We start from the raw sequence: 17086 nt of genomic DNA on the forward strand, positions 1-17086 counted from the left end.
AGATGAGTTAAGGAAGAGGACCTCTTGTGCTTCACACCGCTGAGAGTCAATTGGATCAAACACCAATTCCATCAGCCTTGATCAAACACAAGACAAATCTCCATGTAGAAGACAATAGCAACAACCATTAATTTTTTTATCAAAATCATCTAGGCCTTTAGGAGCCTCCTCTTCTTTATTTATAATGTTAATGGGGGAGGGAATTACAAAATAGAAGGTTCCTCAAAAAGGAAACCAAATATTCTCCTAATACAATAGCTACTAAAAACTGAAATTAGAAACTAACTGAAATTAGAAACTAGTTGAAAAAGGAAACTAACTACTAAGGACTTGACTCAATTAATAACTTGACTCATAAGGAAACAAATATAACTCAAATCAAGCCCAACTAGAAAGGAAACTAATGAAAATGAAAACTAACTAGTAATCCCGTACTCAATCTTAGAGCCCCCTTTTTAGACCCATAAAAGTGGTCTATTACACTCAAAACACATGGGATCAAAAGCCTAACATGTATGGAACCCAACCCTAGGCTTATTCCTAATAAAACAAGCCTATTTTGGTAATTAATCTGCATCAACCCACGTACATGGCAAGATGCCATTGGTTTCATCGAGGTCATCAGGATTGAGACCAACAAAGAGGAATTGAAGAAGCATAACCCACTATCTGTGTTTAATCCCTTAGCTTTCCCGATCGAAGAACAGTTACAGAGGAAGTAGAGAACTACTCTTGGAAACTGTAACCCTAACCCCTTGCTCCCTTATTCTTTTTACTTTTCCATTCCGATCGAGTTCAGCGGTGACAGGGAGAATGTCGCTACTCTCAACTCAGCTCATCTTTGCTTGTCAATCAGTTCTGCAAGTCTGTCGTCCCTGTTCTAAGTTCTTTGGTTGCCTCTTCTTACTTTTTGACCTTGCTCTTAGCTCTAATCAGATTGTCGCCAACATATCTCTGCTCCATTGACATCTCTGCTCTCCTTGTTGTCCAGTTGAACTCTAAACTCTGCTCGACCTTGTTTAAGGTTGTGATATTGCTATCTGCTTGACCTAGATCTCATCCTTGAATACCCAATTTGACCTAGCTACCTGCTCGACTCAGATCTCTGTTATAACCAGCTCATTACCTCTCAACCAAGGATTAAAGTATCGGTATCGGTTGCCGTATCGGTCGGCCAAAATTAAGATACGTATCGGAGGGTATCATATCGTATCGGAGATACACTAAGATACGCTAAAGATACACACATAAATGAATAGGAAACATTTTTTTAAACACTTTTGCATAAATAATTTGTTAAAAAAAGCTATTGATAACATGTATTATGCATAAACACTAAATTGAGGGTATCGTACTAAGAATTCAAGGTCTGTAGTTGTCCCATAAATGTAAAATCATTGTTCCCAACCTTGATTTCCACTTTAGTTAGAGAAAAATATGACTGACAGCAACTTTGGAACAAAAACCCTTCAAAAAATCGTTTTTTTCTGAAAAATTACCCATATTGGCCATTATATGGCCGTAGCGCCGATACGTACCGATATATATATATATATCGATACTCACCGATACGTGCTGATATATACCGATACGTACCGATCGATACATACCGATACTCACCGATACGTACCAATACATACCGAAACGTATATTTTACCTCAATTTTATATTTTTCATAGAGTTGTATCGAGACATGTCGTGTCGTATCGTATCGATGTGTATTAGTGGTGTATTGATGCATATCGGTATGTATTGTAGGATATATATCGATACAAAATGATTTAAAAAATTCAATGTATCGTATCGACCGACTAAATTTAAGATATGTATCGGAGGGTATCGTATCGGTATCGGAGATACTTAAAATCATGCTCTCAACCTAGCTATCTGCTCGTTTTTTCTTAAAGAGGTTCAACTATTTCTCTTCCTTTTTTTTTTTATATATGCATCTATTGAAGATTGTACTTGCTGAATCCGTTGACAAGTCTGGTAAATAGTCTAGGTTTTTATGCTTTTACAATTATTGGTTTAGTTCACATCTGAAATGAGTGATATAGTTGCTGATTTCACAGTTCATACCATCTCCATTCTAGGCCTTTGCAACGGCGGACAACAACTTCCATCTGAGTTTGTGGAGCCGAGTTGCTACCCCTTCTTCTTTCCCATCTCCGTTCGTAGGCGACTATGGCAGAGGTGAGCGAGTCTCTCCCTTCTTGTAAGTCCTTTACTTTCCTCTTCGATTATATGGTGATCCCAAAAATCTTGGGTTAGTTTTTAAATTCTATTGGGTATAAGATTGGTTGAATCGGACTGTTAAAAATTGTATAGTTACTGATTACCTTTGTGGAAAATTTGTTCAAAGGGCACACTTTGATAAATGAGTGTTCCCATTAAGAAAATTCAGACCATATGATGGGTATTCACTTTGTGTTTTTAAAAAGGTGTCGGCCGTGAGTGTAATCGGGAACAATAAAATACTCATAGACGATTGTTATGCCTTCTCATGGCAAATCAATCGTCTATCATCTCTTGCGGCATCAATCGTCTATCAACCAATTGTGAAGAGATGTGGAGATGTGGAAAAAAAAAAAAAACTATATTTAAAATGGTTTTTCATTCACGTTGTTTGATATGTGTTTTGAAAATTAAAATAATTACATATGCCCAATACTACTGTTCGTTGGTCTCTGGTTTTGAAAGATTTTAAAAACCTTAAGAGTGTTTAAATAAGTTCGGGGCGAGTATAAGACTTATCTGTATAGGAATTTATTGAATGAACTGCTTTCCTTTAAGCTGTTTTTAATGTTATGCTAAACTCCTCTTTCTTTTCAGCTAATGACAATAAGGAGGAGAAAAAAAGATTGAAACAAAAAACTGTTGGGTGAAAACAACGGATCAATGATTTACCAAAGCCTAAATTAGGTAGTCCTTTTATTCGTTACCACATTTTCGTACTAAATTTATCGTATTTTACCTGCCAAGTATTTTAGAAGATAAAATAGGATGTGCCAAATAAGCATCTAATCAATAAAATTGGAAAAGCTACCAATTTGTTTGCTTTGTTACTTACCTTTCACCCTTTTGAATGTAGGTTTCGGTCATCAGAACTACAATAGGAACCGCCCAAAATCTAGCTTATCGGTGGGACAAGACAATCCATTCTCCGCAAAAGCATCTCTACTCTGTCCCTGGAAGATGTCAAACCATCTTTTCTTCCATTTCTATAACTTGGAGCGACTTTGGAGAAGCACGACTCATCTGTAAACTTTGCACCTTATTGGATGAGACTTTTGTCAACTACGGAACGTTGCAATTCGACGGGATCGATACGTTCAATAATTACTTTGGCCACATGAATATGCCAGTAAATTCATTCAGGCACCACAACCGAGATTCCGATGGTCACGACGACAAGTTCTCAAATTACAGGCGTAATTGATCAGAGCTTCAAGGGTTACGGTGACGACGCCATTGGTGACTCTAGCGACTTCAACTACAAAGAATTTGTCAGTGTTCTCAATCTCCGATTCACTTTTTATTAAACAGAGGCTAATGGGTGGAAACAAACTTTCTCTACTTCAACACAAACCATTGTTCTCTATTTACATGTCTCGTACATTTTCTTCGTGTTAAGAGGCTTAACATATCTTTGTCTCTTCAGCATTTTCCATAACTTGTGTATTTATTTGCTAGAAAGAAACTTAGGATTGAAAAGGAAGAAATATGTATACTATAACCCTTTTGAATAGAAACCATTCATCTCCTAATAAAACTTAATTTTCTTTCAATGTTGGATTGGCTCTTCATTTAGTAGCAAGCTTATTAAGACTTTTTGTTGTGAGCAATATTTTGCAATAACCATAGCCATGAGGAATTCCTACCTCTGTCAGGTTCGACTGCTTCCATGTGTCACCTAAGATCATAAGGGTTTGTTTTCCTTTTTGTGCTTCAATGAGTTCAGTCTCTCAAATAAAGCATCTTCTCTCACAAATTCGTTTCTGGTTTTCCTAGTGGCAGGTGCAGGTAGTTTGCATTTTCGTCTTAGATTTCAAGATAGGGAAGATCAGAAACGGTGATCATCATAGCCTGAGCAAACAGTCCATCTACTTTCACTTTTTTGGTCACTTTGGTCGTCTTCCCAACCCCTCCAATTCAGTACTCACCTACCATATTGATATCTCTAGCCTTCACTTCATAATTTGGATCATTGCTGCTACATGGTACATACTTTCCTTCAAAATAACTCTCGTTTGTATTCCCTTTACTTCTATTTTTCCCTTTAAAGTGTTCTTAAGGGCTATGGTGGAACCTGCGGGCAAGAAACAATAGGGCATGATTGGAAATAAATCTGGAATTTGCTTTATTAGACAAATCATCTATTCCTCTTGAATTGTTTTTAAAGATTCCAATAGTTTCTTCCATGGATCTTCATAAAGAGTATTTTAAGATTTGTTTGGGCATTCAAATGCCAAATTGATTTTCAGATTCTTAGAGTTTGATGAACTGCCTTGGTTTCTTTTCCTCTGTTTTCCGCCAATTGATGATGACCCACAAATTGGACAGAGTAAAATAGTTGTTCTGCCTCCTCCTTATTGAAAGAAAATCTCAAGTTGGGATTTAAGAATCTGATATTGGCATCATATACCTACTCTTTTTTCGAATTACCGTATGGCATAGAGGGGGAGGCTATAAGCATCTATACTGTAAAATCGATTTTCAACAAAATAAGAAAAAATAGTCCTAATAAGAATGATTCAGTAATATTATTAATGTTGGACATAGTGATGTGAGCAAAGATGAAGATGATACATAAATGTTTTAGCAATGCGGGAAGAATCAGAAAGTGATTTGGTAGTGCAGGCAGTGTAGTGACAATCGCAAACTGAACACATGCCAGTTTGGAAGTGATATAGATATATTCGAGCACATGTGGTAGTATTTGACGGTGTATCATGGTGATATTCAATGCTCAGAAGCATGTGGAAGCTTCGGGTGTAGTGTGCGAAATTTGGAAATTGACATCAAAAGTTCACGTAGAAACAGTAACTTTAGAGTTATTTTCAGAAGTCTTAATGGAAGAACTGGACAGAAAAATCCACATGAAAAATGTAATTTGTCGAGTTGTCTTTCCAATTCCACTGGAATCGCATCATTTTGATATCGGACGAAGAAGATATGATAATTTTCATATAATTGCACAGAAACGGAGCTAATCTCAAGAGTTTCAGTAATTTGAGTGTTTACGGCACATGTCACAAGTCTCACGGGCCTTGCACGGATGGGCGGCTAAATAAAAGCATAGGTAGCACCGTGGGCCATTAGTTTGCGTGGGTGTTCATGATATGATGATGTTACAATTGACATGAATAATCATGGTTGATCATGGTTTGGCATGCGACTTGAGTTGATGTGATGATGCAATGATGCTATGATGGTGATTATTTTTTTTTGGGTAAAAGAATAATTTACTGATAAGTATATGTACAGCCTATAACTTCAGATAGACAGAGATCATGGAGCCATGGAACTGAAAGCGGTCCTTCTGTCCAACACATAATAGATCAGGCTTTTTTAGCCAGAGCATTTGCAGTAACATTCAGTGCCCGTGGAATATAGAAAAAGGAAATTGATGTAAAAGAAGGGACTAATCTTCTCACATCCTTGATAATTGTTGTTATATCAAGAGGTGGGTTGCTGTTTGGGTCAAGGATACAATCAATGACCTCTTTGCAATCAGATTCGATATGAAGATGCAAATATCCATCAGCAATAGCCTATAAAAGAGCTTGTCGAATCGCTAGGGCTTCACCTTGAATAGTTGTACTTAGCCATGTTGGAACTGAAATAGCTTTTTGTTGCCAACATCTATGATCGCGAAAAAGATGCCTTAAACCACCTTTTGTGTTGCCAATAGATAAAGCAACATAAGTATTTATCTTCATATAACCTGCAGGAGGGCAACATCAGGCCTTTTGAGCTGAGCCATCACACCCATCTGATATAGGATCTTTCATTTTCGGTAATGATGATTATGCATATATGCATTTGTGACTGAATGGATGAGTGCTTGTATGATACATATTTACATGGGGTTCAAATATGCTTGGCATAATGACGTGACATTCTTGGTTGTGTGAGGTGACATGGTAGCCATTTGGGTTGCAAGCACGTAGCCATGGCAGCAGGTGATGCATTGAGTGGTAGTAGTAGGCATACATGGCACATGGACATGGGACATTCAGGGCCGCGACGCAAGGGTTGAAGCACACATGGTACCGGCAAAAGGCCACAACTCGCAATAGCTAAACAAGGAAGTGCTCTCGGCAATAATTCCTCGGCCAGGAGAGCGGCATGCGTGCAAGGGAGTAGCCCATGAGGTTCATGAGGTTTGATTTAAGAAAATGACCAGGTGTTGGAGTGGTCACCATGTGCTCGACACAATGCGTAAATGAGGATTTTAAAATGGCCGAACTTCGTTTCTTCTCGCTAAGATGAACCTCTCCTATGGTTTTTTTTTTCCCTCGTTTTTCAGAAGTCGGTTCCAGAATCTATATGGCCGTTCGATGGAAATTTAAAGCGCAAGATGCCAAATTGATGGATCTGGATAAGGCTCGACTTGAAGGGGTATATTATCCGGGCACCTGGTTTTCAATTGGAACGGTTTAGGGAAGTCAGTGTTGCGTCGCTGCACTGAAACACTAAGTGAACAGTAATTCACATGTGTTAAATTCACTGTTTGAAAAGATTTTATTAGAAATGATCTCATTGGATGGGTTTGTGTGATATTTTGAATTACAAAAATTCCATTTGTTATAATCTTTCTTTCTTTCATTTATTTATTTATTTTTTGATTTGTTATAATCTTAGAATCCTACCTTTATCAAGGTCATCCAATGGTTTATTTGAAAATTGCGAGCTCAATATATTTCATCAGCCACTAATTGAGTGCCACGTGTCTCAGCAAGTGTTCCATATATACAGAAATGCTCTGTACAAGCATTTAGGCTTTCAATATGGTGAAATAAATCTTGGTCCTATTAGTAGAACTAGAGCATTTGAGCAAAGTTTCTACCATGAACATTACTAATCAATGAAACAGAAAAGTATAGCAATTTACATGTTGTGGTTTGTTAAAACCCTTTGGGACTGCAAATACTTCACTCTCGAGAGAGATGTCAATAGATGGCAAATCGGAATGAACAAGAGCATTAAGGGAAGATTGCCTACATGAGAAAATAAATTACGAAACAAGTAGGACTGACTTTGTTTCACATACTTGTCTTGTAAACTTACTTATTTTGTAATTGTTAGTATACTAGCAGGTTACCCAAGAATGAAAACAGGAAATATTCATGTACGTGAACGAACCTGACCCGTGGATATGACATATTTTCTCTCAATGAATATTGATCGTTCGATTAGGCTTGTTGAATCTCTGCCTTTTATTTAATCGAATGTGATACCATACTTATACAGCCCTCAAATTACTTTATAGATACTCTCAATGAAAAGTATAAGAACGACGAGAAACGTACTGTGAGTGTTAGCCAACCGAATTCTGGTAACTCCTCTTCACCATTCTCTCTTTCTTTCTCTATTCTCTCTCCATCTCTCCCTGCTCGTTCGGTTTGATTGCTAGTTCGATCTATGTTCCTCTAGGAACTTTTCAGAGAATCCAATACGAGCGGATGAGATAGGGTTAGGTCGTCGAGGTCACGAATTCGAGGGCTTGGAGGATTCACAAGGCTATCTGATATGAACGATTATGCAGGATTTTGGGTCTCTCCTAATTGTCAAACCTATTTTGGGTCTTTCCATAAACTTGGAACGTGGCTTATTAGTCTGTAACTACCTCAGGGTTTGAGAATTAAGTCCCTTTCTTTAAATGCAATCTCCATCTTTGATTGACCGTGGCCTTTCAAAAATCTTACCCAGTTCAAAGACTGATATAGGCAAAACAGTCTGCCGATTCATGAAGTTTCCCAGTTATATTTTCTTGGGGAAAAGGCTTTATATATACATTTCAATGCCAAATATTTACATTACATCGATATAAACAACAGAAATCCCATTTTACAGAAAAGGATCAGATTAGGATCCACATTTTCTTTATTTTTGGTAAATAACAGTCCTTGGAACACAGTAGCCATTTGTTTTCTGCACAAAATGATAAGACTTGAAACTAAGTTAGCACCATCCACCTCTATCCCAGCCAGCTTCTGAACCATATGATTTGTGACAGTTTTACATGCTACACTGGCTAAATGTGGCAAAACCCATGTATATTGGAGTGTACTGCCTTAGAAAATTTTCAAACCTTTTAATTGGCCCCTCTGTCACGTTACCTGTGGAGAAATCATTGTGAATAAATGAAAAGAAAGCTTGGACGGGTAAAATGAAATTTCAAGATCCAACAACTTTTTTTCATGAAAAAAATTGCAAATAGCTCTAGACCAATAGTTGAATTGCTGCAGAGAATGAGATGTTCCCCAAGATTGCAAGCAAGAATGTCTCGATTAGAGTTCAAGATTAAAACAAACCCAATCCCCTATGGCATCTAGTATATGAAAAAAATTGCAAATAGCTCTAGACCAATAGTTGAATTGCTGCAGAGAATGAGATGTTCCCCAAGATTGCAAGCAAGAATGACTCAATTAGAGTTCAAGATTAAAACAAACCCAATCCCCTATGGCATCTAGTATTCATCTCCTTCATCTTCCTCCCCTGCAGCTAGATCCTCCTAAGCTTCAGAGAATTCTCCTTCCTCCTTTCCCTCACCAACATCCCAGTGTGTACAAAAGCACGCTTTGAATATATCAGATCAAACTTGTGATCAATTCTTGAGAAAACCTCTACAACAATCGTAGAGTTTGAAATCATGCAAACTGCTCTCTGAACCTTAGCCAAGTCACCTCCAGGAACTACAATAGGAGGTTAGTAGTTGATTCCAAACTTGAATCTTGTAAACCTGTTCCTCTGCTTCTATAGCGCCCTGTACCTCTTCCCCAAAAACGCATGCTTGCAATGCATAAGCCATTAGAATCAAACATCTTGATTTCAGACAAATTTCTGTTGTTGTATAATATCTTGTATTCCGTCGTAGTTTAATCCAAAGAGTACTGGTGCAGCACCTAGATAGGCAGGACGGCGGTCTTGCTAGCTGGTTAGTGGGCCGTGGGGGTTGCAAGGGGGGTAGGAGGCCCCCTTGCATAGCAGGGGGTGTAGGAGGGCGTAGCCCCCTGCTCGAATTTTTTAGGCAGGACGGCGGATTGTATACTTTCCGGATTAGGGTTTTTTCGCTATATATTTGTAGCGAGGGTTTCTTTCTCTGTAATGCAAGCAATACTGAGAGGTGTGAGGACGAGCGCTGTAACCCTATTCTCCATTGATAGTGAAGCATGATCTCATTTCAGCGGGGACGTAGGCAACCTTGCCGAACCTCGTAAAATTCGTGTGCATTGTTTGTTTTGTTTTTCCATTATCTTCTACATCGTTTTAGGGTTGTGTTTCTACAATTTCAATATACTGTATGTATAAATGTTCTTAATAGTTTCTTTCACTTTTGAGTAGGTAGGGTTGTTTATCCCCTTACAAGCTTCTTATACAAAAGAGTACACAAAAGGGAACTGCTATATCTCAATGTCACAACCATTAGTAACCCTTTCAATATTATCATACTACTGCCATGCTATCCCTTCCTATAATCCTACTCATGTTTCCCATGTTCCAAATCCAACAAAAGAGCAACCCAGGCTTGTGTAGGGATACCTCTGAAGGTATGTTTCCCAACTGTAACATAATCCATCTTCCTCAAAAAATCTACACAAAGGCATGGAATAATTTATACCAAGATATAAATGTCATTTAGGTAGGAACTGATTATACAATCTATATATTTCCACAATGATAGAAATAGGAACCACTGAGGAACCAAAAGGTAAAGAAAAGAAAGTAAAGCAGAAATCAGTTGAGAATAGGAAGATTGACCCTTGAGATTGTATAGATTTCAAAATGTCTCAGGCAGTTCCACCAGAAGATTTGACGAAAGATCAATCTATAGTATACCAGAACCCCCTCTAACATGTAAGATTATATTGCTCGGGGATAAATTAGCCTACGAATGCAAGATCCTGAGTTTAAAAGGAACATTGAAATTTAAAGTTAAAAATTGTCTAAAACATGAACATAATACATACAAAGCTTGAAACAGGGCATCATGTGAAAGAAGTGAAAGAAAGACAACTGAGGCAACATTAATGGTGACCTTTCAACCAAAATTCGAAAGCAAAATTGACAAGGAAAGCTTCTCAAGAAGCTATTTCTCTCTTCCTCTCTCTTAGCTCTCCTAGCGGCGACCGAAGCTAATCTCTCTAGAGGTCAATTCCAGCAGCCACTCTAGAGGCACTCGTTCTTCACGGTCTCTGCAATCAAAAGCTCCACAAGCCACATATAAGGGAAAATCCATATAATAAGCGTTGAAACCCTTTTTTTTTTTTTTTAAACTCTGCAACTAAAATGGAAAGCAACATTGCAGGGAAGTATACCTTAAGAGAGTATGTAGTATGATTTTTCAAGACAAATAGTACTGTATGTTTAGCAGTGTATTTTTCCAGACTTAGGTACCTTTGCATATAAAGTCAGATGCAAATCCAACAATTGGAATTAAAGTAATAAAATCCTATGGTTTTGCCTCGCTAGCATGCCCTATTCCTGGGTAACCCGTTAGCATGCCATCCCCCTCCGTTGTTGTTTTAATTTGGTATACCTAGGAAATTGTCTCAAATATAAATGGGTTTTTTATGAGTGACGTCATTCATCTATAGAGGGGAGGACTCTGGTAAATCCAACAATAAAAAAATTAAGTAAAATAAAATTCTATTGTTTGTCCACATTTGAATTACAACAACAGGAAAAAAAAAAAAAAAAAAAAATTAGAGTTCACTCGGTCACCTTAGTGTTCAAGCTACCCACAACGTTGCCACTCAGCCATAGTTTTTAAATTGTTAAGTTACAACAGTACAATCATAACCCCCAAAATGCTAAAAATTGGCAATGTTCTATCTAGCATCAAATATAACTGAACAAGGACTCTAACCCTGAGATCTTGAAGGTTCAACTGCATCATTGCCTACTTTTTTACTGTAAAGCTTCCCAAGGCTTCAGAACACTAGAAGAGGGGGGGGGGGGGGGGGGGGGGAAGGGATAGGTCACTCTATACATGGTGAAAAACAGGAGACTGCAGTATAGTAAACAATGAGAGATCCATATATTACTCAAAGAATCAAAGTATGCCTTCCAATTCCCAACCACCAGCCATGTTTCTCTACATCCACTGTTAATAGAACAAGATAATCAATAGATATCCAAAGTTGGACTAGTTCATGCTACCAGAAATTCAGAAGTCTTGCATGTGCTGTTTGTACACTTATCACATAAGCTAGTCAACAATGTTCTGTTGGTTAGAAGAAAAAGGAAAAGAAAAAAAAAAAAAAAAAATCTGATCAAAATTTAGAAAACATATGAAAGTTATGCCTTGACGAGGTCTTTCCCTTCCCATGAGGTATAAACAAAGATATATTTGGGATGTAACTACTATTAAACTTCTTATCATGAGAGAAACTTTGAAAACCTAAACCCTAAATATTAAACCCGGAACATATGGTTTTACAACTTCTTTGCAACTTTTATTGTAGATATTTTAAGATTTTGTTTCGATATGGTGGCCTTAATGCCTTTCCTCACGGTTTTATTTGTGACATAAAGTTAGTGGTGAGCATGGGTTTGACATCCTAATGGGCTGCCTTACTAATTATTGGACTAGAGATTAAAGACAAATCATTCCATACTCCAACTCAGCTTCTGTAGTTCAGCCTCCATGCTTGCTAGCTGCAAACCTACTGCACAATAATAGCATACTATTATTATCAAAAATAAATAAATAAATAAATAATAGCATACTATTGTAGCCATATCAATTTTTTTTTTTTTTTTTTTTACGAATTTACCTCGTTCTAGTATTGATACTTGATCTTAGATCCAATACTGATACCAATATCAATACTATACCTAATACCAATCCCCCCAACAAATAAAAAAGTTTTATCAACAGGATGCTTTAGTCTTATGTGGTTATGTGTGCTTATAGACACATTACTTATCTTCTTCTTCTTTTTTTTTTTCAAACAATGAGTCATTCAAGAATACCAAGAGTTAGATTGAATTTATTTAATACATTATATATTTGTGGGAAATAAATATGCTTACTCGCCCTTTTTTTTTTGGTACGGGTGAGAGCAGGGGCAGGCTGTGGGAGTGATAAAATATGCTTAATTACGAATATAAGACAAAAGAATACGAATAAAACAAAGAATTTTGTTGTAAATGATAAGGGAAGGGCAGCTATGTAAATATGTAATCCACCAACACAATATTTCCAAGATCTTTGTATGTTAACATAGTTTACATATTCTAGCTGAAAAAGTTAGCATCATAGGAGCATTAATGGTGCCATTTTCCTCTCACCAAGTAATTTCACAAAGCCCCCTAGAACACCAACCAACCCCTCCCCCCTCCCCCCCAAAAAAAAAAAAAAAAAGCAGGGCTGCAAAGTTCAACTATCTCTAAAATTAAGACTTGAGTTGGGATGGGGGTGTTGGGAAGGTGGTCTATGTGTTTGGATGTTTTTCCACTTGAGTTTTTCTGAGGGTTTGGAGGTCATGTAGGTAAGATATGGTTAAGTCCTGGTAGTGTTTTGTTGAGCATGTGGTTTCTTGTGTAACAGCCACATTGGTGTATAAACCGAAGGCCAAAAGTAGGTTTACAGATTTACTGTGGAGGAAGAACATTCAAGAGGATGTGACAATAACAAAGCTAGGGTTCTGATTTAATAACCATCATTTTTTATTTTTTGGGTTAAGGTGCACATAATGAAGGATGGAATCTATTGTTCTAAAAATAAGGAGAAAGTGACTGAGATAGTCTCACATTGTTTGGGTGTCAAGAGTGCTTTTGGCTTATAAGCAAGGGGCCAACCCCTTTCATGTATTGTTAGTGATTCTAAATCCTAGAATCATTTGAATTACCTATAGTGTATAGAATACAAGAATGAATAATAGAAAGAAATCAATCACATACCCGTTGAGCGTGAATAAAGTCCCTAAATCAAGGTTGACGCTTGTACCACGAACTATGATGAAGAACCACGCAATATGGGTCCTTCTACTGAGATCTTCTGCAGCCTCTTACTATGGGATCTTCTCTCTGTCTCTACACTAGCTCTGTGAGAAAGCAGTGCTCCCAAATATTATTATGAAAAGTAATAGCTGCAGGGACCGTCAGTATTCTATATATAATAAAATTCATAAACCCTATTCCATTCCCACAATAGAATAGGGCTAGAAATTTCATAATTAGAGTGGTTCTTATTCTCTTGGACCCAATGGGTCAATCAATATCAGTTAAGCCCACATAAGAGTCCTAACAATCTCCCACTTGGGCTACACTGATACTGATGTCTTCCCATTGACATCTGGCCAAATAATCCCAAGATTGAATACCACTCAAAACAAACTTTGACCAATCAATAATCTCCATTGTTGAACAATAGTAGAAAATACACCTCAATATAAGACATATAACTATCTAATGTTACAGACAACAGAAAATTATCAATTCAAATCGCCTGGAAACATAGATATAAGGAATTATATCATAACTGTGATCACATAAGATATATCCTTCCTTATAGGTCCGTTCCTGATCTAAAGATCAGCCTACCTTGAAAACCTCACAGGTAGAGAACTTTGATATTAATCAATACTTAGGCAAACCGCCATTTTCTTGTATTAATATCTCACTTTGGCATACAACCTATGGTTAACAACCATCTCCATGGATTTAGGCTAAATACCGCCATAAATCACGAAACTTGACTAAACACCGCCATTAACTGTGACATGTTAAAGTAAACCACAATAATCATACAACAATACGATGTGAGAGAATATAAAATGAACACTATACTGGAAAATAAACATCCTCAATATAGATTGTGCTCATAATGTATGATCTAACAAAATAATGCTTATTACAATACCACTATGGATAAGTAAACTTCCACTAAACAAGCATATCAAAAGATTCCATCACACCCATGTTAGAAACATGAGTCTTAAAAATTCCCACTGGAAGAGCTTTGGTCAGAGGATCAGCAACCATCTCTTCAGTAATAATATGCTCAACAGCGATCTCCCCAGCGTTGATCTTCTCGCGAACCACAAGATATTTAATCTCAATGTGTTTGGAGCTGCTAGATCTCTTGTTATTCTTTGCAAAGAAAACAACAGAAATATTGTCACACCACAAATGCAAAGGCTTAGAGATGGAATCTACAACTTTCAGTTCAGATATAAAATTCCTCAGTCACACTGCCTGCTTGGTAGCTTCATAAAGTGCCACAAACTCAGCTTGCATAGTGGATGAAGCTAAAATAGTTTGTTTGGCACTCTTCCAAGAAATAGCTCCTCCTCCCAATACAAAAGTGTATCCAGAGATAGACTTTCTATCATCAGTACACCCACTGAAGTCCGAGTCAGAATACCCCACAACTTCAAGTTTTTTTGATTTACTGAACACTAGCTTGAAGTCCTTTGTCCGCTGTAAATAGCGTATGACCTTCTTGGCTACAGTCCAATGAGCCAAACCAGCATCAGATTGAAACTTTCCAAGTACACTAATTGCAAAGGCAATGTCAGGGTGAGTACAAACTTGTGCATACATCAAACTTCCAACGGCAGAGGCATAAGGCTTGTCATTCATTGAGCTCCTCTCAATATCATTCTTTGGACATTGTTGCTTGTTCAACTTGTCTCCTTTACTGATGGGTGCTTCACCACTAGAACATTTAGATATGTTAAACCTCTTTAAAACTTTATCAAGATATGCCTGTTGTGATAGCCCAAGTAACCCCCGCGGCCTATCATGACTAATCTCGATTCCAAGCACATAACTTGCTTCACCCATGTCCTTCATTTCAAAGTTTTCTGAAAGAAAACCCTTGGTCTCCATCAATAAGGTTTTGTTGCTGCTAGCCAACAGAATGTCATCCACATAGAGCATAAGAAAGATGAAACTATTCCCACTGAGTTTCAGATATATGCACTGATCGATTGGATTCTCTACAAAACCAAAAAAAGTCACAACTCGATCAAATTTTAAGTACCATTGTCGAGATGCTTGCTTTAACCCATAAAGAAACTTTTTCAGGATACAAACAAAGTCCTCTTTACCATTTTCCTCAAAACCTTCAGGTTGTCTCATGTACACCTTCTCTGACAGCTCTCCATTCAGAAATGCTGTTTTCACATCCATCTGATGTAACTCTAGGTCAAAATGGGCAACAATGGCCATGATAATTCTGAATGAGTCCTTTGATGAGACAGGTGAGAAGGTTTCTTTGTAATCTATCCCCTCTCGTTGAGTAAAACCCTTTGCCACGAGTCTAGCTTTGTAGCGTTCTACTCTACCTTGAGAATCTGTCTTGGTTTTGAAAACCCACTTAGATGCAATAGCCTTACAATCCTTTGGAATTTGCACTAATTCCCATACTCCATTGTTGCTAATGGATAACAGCTCTTCCTTCATTGTTTCTACCCATTTGTCTGAATGCTTATGATTAACTGCTTGAAGAAAAGTAACAGGGTATTCTTCTTATCTTATATCAAACTCACACTCATTCAAATAAGAAATATAATCAGAGTGCAGAGAAGGCTTGCGCACTCTAGTAGACCTCCTTATAGGTTTAGGTGGAAGCCTACCAATATTAGCGGTATCAGGAGGTGAAAGTGGGTCCGCAATAGCAACATCTGTCCCAACTTGCAAATCATATTCAATTGGAGTTTGAGTGACTATTATCAGACATGACGGGATTGAGATCAATAAGTGAATTTCTCAACTCAACATGTGCTATCTCAGGAGTGTCATACTCCCCTTCTTCAAAAGAGAAATTACGAGGAGTTCTAGACTCTTCATTGCATTCAACAAATCTAGTATGAGTGGTCTCTACAATTTTGTGTCCTGGACCAGGACAGTAGAATCTATACCCTTTAGACCTCTCTGGGTATCCCACAAAATAGCAACTTGTAATCCTTGAGTCAAAAACTTTTTCTTGAGGGTTAAAGATTTTGGCTTCTGCTTGACATCTCCACACTCGCAAGTGTCTAAGGCTAGGTATTTTGCTACTCCAGAGTTCATAGGGAGTCTTATTCACAGATTTACTTGGCACTCTATTGAGAAGGTAAACAACAGTTTTAAGTGCCTCTCCCCATAAGGATTCTGGTAAGGTAGTATTGCTCACCATAGAACGGACCATGTCTTTTAGAGTATGATTTCTTCTTTCAGCTACTCCATTCTGCTGAGGTGTTCCAGGCATTGAATATTGAGGAGCTATCCCATGTTCTTGCAAGAATTTTGCAAAAAGACCAAGTAACTGCTCAAAATCACCACTTCTCCCATAATATTCTCCACCCCTGTCGGATCTGACCACTTTGATCTTCTTGGAGTGGAAAAGTTCAACTTCAGCTTTAAAAATCTTGAAAACATCAGAGCACTAGATTTCTCACTGATAAGGAAGACATACCCATATCTTGACCAATCATCAATAAAAGTTATGAAATAACGGTGCCCAATGAGTGTAGGGACAATAAAAGGCCCACAGATGTCAGTGTGAATGAGGTCTAATACTTCAATGCTGCAAGTAGCATCATTTTTCCTAGAGATTGTCATATTTCCCTTAATGCAATCTATACATGTTTCCATGTCCTGAAAATTAATATCTTTTAATATCCCTTCCTTTACCAATCTTTTCATCCTCTTGATTGAAATATGACCCAACCTTCTATGCCACAACATAGAGGATTTCTCATCAATCAGAGACCGTTTCACTCCCACATTCAGAACCCATGAAGAATTATAATTCAATCTATAAAGCCCATCAACAAGAGTACCACTACCAATAGAGATAGAATCATGTAATAAACAAAATCCAACTTGATTAAAATTAACAGAATAACCATCTGAACAAAGGCTA

The 17086-nt window shown here is 37.5% G+C and overlaps 1 pseudogene; it reads left to right on the forward strand.

The window, feature by feature from the left end:
- LOC122083428 overlaps positions 1-3788 on the forward strand; it is an 8220-nt pseudogene extending 4432 nt beyond the window's left edge.
- The last annotated feature ends 13298 nt before the right edge of the window (positions 3789-17086 follow it).

Source organism: Macadamia integrifolia, chromosome 7, assembly GCF_013358625.1.
Source record: "Macadamia integrifolia cultivar HAES 741 chromosome 7, SCU_Mint_v3, whole genome shotgun sequence".
Lineage (NCBI taxonomy): Eukaryota > Viridiplantae > Streptophyta > Magnoliopsida > Proteales > Proteaceae > Macadamia > Macadamia integrifolia.